General features: G+C 45.0%; 1 non-coding gene across 1 annotated transcript; it reads left to right on the forward strand.

Annotated features, from left to right (window-relative positions):
- Nucleotides 1–1566: 1566 nt before the first annotated feature.
- On the forward strand, nucleotides 1567–1656 carry TRNAM-CAU. Its single transcript is given in 2 exon segments — nucleotides 1567–1604; nucleotides 1621–1656. It is a non-coding gene; the product is annotated as a tRNA-Met (tRNA).
- Nucleotides 1657–3327: the final 1671 nt, after the last annotated feature.

Here is a 3327-nt window from a genome sequence, read left to right on the forward strand (position 1 = left end):
GCATAGGCCTCATAGCTAAAATAAATGCGAGTGATCCTGAGGTCGAGAGTTCGAGCCTCTCTCACCCCACACCATTGTTTTAAATAGCGGCGAGCCTCCAAATCGGCTAAAGCGGACTATAGCGGGCTATTTGTGAAGGTGATAATTTAGCGGCACCCTGCTATGCCCCACACACGAAAAAACCATCGTTGTGATGAAACGCTTAGATTTACTCTGGAGCAACTCTGAACCTGGTCTCATCCTTTTTAATTTTTGGTTCTGCACAATAAGTGATCTCCTCCACTGCTGCACCTTCCTCTCTCTCACTCCCTGCTCCTCCTGCCCAAGCACCGACGTTCAGGCTCACAAAGATTGGAATTGCACATGATGCATTGCCTAAAATATCTTGATCATGCTACAGAGGTCTTCTTGAGCTACCAGCTTCGGGTTCTCGATTTTAATTATCTGGGAATTGGTATGAAGCACTTGGATGGATGGAGGATTGGTACAGTAGCTTGGAAGTTGGAACAGTCTGGGCACTTTTTGAGTTCTTTTTTTTGCGGGTGGGCACTTTTTGAGTTCAGCTTTAAGAATCCACTATGATGAATTTATTGTTCGATTGCTGGGAGACACATCTATTTCCTAACTTGCCAAGAAAGAGAGGAGAATAAAAGCATGCTTCGGGATTAATCCCGCTGCACTATTTGGTTGGGATTAACTTCTGAAGCTCATGCTTTGTTTTCTGGACATCTACAGAGGAAAAGGCACCTGAAGCCAGCTTTAACAGTGAAAAATAAACTCATCTGCGCGGCATGATCATCGTGCAGGCAGCCAAATTGCAATACTGTGGCTTGCCTCTTACAATAAGATTGTGACTAGAGACAATTTGCAGAAAAGAAATATGAACAAGCCTCTAAACTACTCCCTCCGTAAACTAATATAAGAGTGTCTAGATTACTAAAATAATGATCTAAACGCTCTTATATTTCTTTACAGAGGGAGTACTATGTTTCTATTCTGAACAGCGTCTATTTTTTGATTGCATAGTGGCTCAAATGGTTTGGGCTGAAACTAGATTATTCTTTGAGATGCATTTTGACCTTTCCTTTGCTTCTATCTCATCATATTGGATGGCTGGCAAAAAGCTTGATGTTTTCAACACTGCTGCTGCGGCTGTCCTTTGGTTTTTAATTGGTGCCACTTGGTTGTCTTTGAAACAGATTTGGTCTCTGCTTTTATTTAAACTCAATCAAGAACAGGCACCTCTTGTTACATACTGGAGAAGATGGATGCTCTCTGAATCACATCCAGCGGCTGCTGACTGAACCAAGCAAGATTGGGGAGAGCTGAGCCCTCGCTATTCCTCGCCACCGAAGACCAGGATGTTGGGGGTCCTGAGCCCAACATCCACACTTGAGGCTCCTGAATCTCCTGCAATGCCAGTTTTCCTGCCTACTGTTCCCTCACAGATGTAATGATCTTGTTCATGTAAAACCAGAGAGCTTTGGTTGTACTGTTCTTTATGGTTTTGCAATGGTCCTGCTGCTTTTTAACAAGGGCGTTTGTTTCGCTTCCAACACAACAAGTGGGGTGGTGGCGCAGTTGGCTAGCGCGTAGGTCTCATAGCTGAAAACGTGAGTGATCCTGAGGTCGAGAGTTCGAGCCTCTCTCACCCCACACTTGAAAAATGACCATCGTAGTGAAGAAACGCTCAATGGCAACTTTGGGTCGCCACATGGTACATCTGATTCTCAGGTGAAACCGAGCATGTCTGAACCATGGCCTTCTCCATATATATATATTTGGTTCAGCTGCCTAAAATATTTGGCCTTTTCCATATATATAATATATATTTGGTTCAGTTGCCTAAAATATCTTGATCATGCTACAGAAGTCTTCTTCAGCTAACACAGCGTCGGGTTCATATTTGGTTCAGCTGCCTAAAATATTTGGCCTTTTCCATATATATAATATATATTTGGTTCAGTTGCCTAAAATATCTTGATCATGCTACAGAAGTCTTCTTCAGCTAACACAGCGTCGGGTTCTTGATTTTTAATGGTGTGAGAATTGGTATGAAGCACTTGGATAGTTGGATGCATGGCAGCTTGGAAGTTGCTACAGTCTGGGCACTTTTCTGTTTGAAATGGGCTAAAATATTCTTGGGTTATCATTCTTCTGGTTCTTCGGATGGGAATGTTGATATTGAAAATGGGAGTATCGCTCTTTTAGAATCCAGTGATACAATTAGCATTCTCAAAGATTATTCGGTTAGCTAGCATGGCAAGAAAGAGAAGAAAAAGAATAACTGTAAATGCACTGTATGATAGTATTAACTTCTGAGTATACGTACGCTCTTTTATTGCTGAATCGATGTGGTCCGTATAGGTATTGATTTGAGTGTTTTCATCATTTCCATGTTAAGTTACTTTTGGGGCATCAGGTTTGAACAGAATAACTCTGATGCTATTGTGGCTTGAACAATCAGTTGTGCTGCACTACTTCTGAAGCGAAATTAAGCTCACTCTTTTGTTTCCTGGACATGTACAGAAAAAAGAAAGAGGCACCAGCTGGTAAGCCATCTTCTTCTGCACAGACCACAGAGATATGATTGATGGCACCACCTCGCCGCGTTCTCCATCGTCAAGCACGGAGTGCCTCTGCCTGGATGGACACCCACAAGTAATTGGCCCTCCTACTGTCACCTGCTCTGCTGCTGTGCTGCATCTTATTCTTCCCCATAGGACGTACTGTATTTTTCAGAATTCAGCAATGGCAATGATCAGGGCCACCACCGTCGTCTTCGCCGCCAGACCGTCGCCGGCTCTAGTAGGTAAGCAAGCTCGTCATCCATGGGAAAGAGATGCATGTCATGTTAAGTTGCTAACTAAAACCCGGACGCTGCAGGGCTGCGTCGGCTGAGAATGGCCAGGGTCGAGAGGCCGAGGCTGAGGTACAGCAAGAAGGCGTCTTGCTCTGGCTCCGGTGGTGGCCAAGGGCGTGCCGCCGCAGCGCCACCGCGGGCATCTATGCTTGGCATCGCCCCGCTGCTTTTTAACAAGGACGTTTGTTTCGCTTCCGACACAACAAATGGGGTGGTGGCGCAGTTGGCTAGCGCGTAGGTCTCATAGCTTAAATAATGCGAGTGATCCTGAGGTCGAGAGTTTCGAGCCTCTCTCACCCCACACCAAAAAAAGACCTTGTAGTGATGAAACGCTCGCTGACAACTTGGGTCGTCAGATCTGGACCTGATTCATCAGGCGAGATGAGCAAGTCTGAACCTGGTCTACTGATTTAAGGATTGCTCTGTCTATTACTACCTTCATGTGCGCGAGTGCTGGGCTGAAC

Source organism: Triticum urartu, unplaced genomic scaffold (genome assembly GCF_003073215.2).
Source record: "Triticum urartu cultivar G1812 unplaced genomic scaffold, Tu2.1 TuUngrouped_contig_5956, whole genome shotgun sequence".
NCBI classification, from domain to species: Eukaryota; Viridiplantae; Streptophyta; class Magnoliopsida; order Poales; family Poaceae; genus Triticum; species Triticum urartu.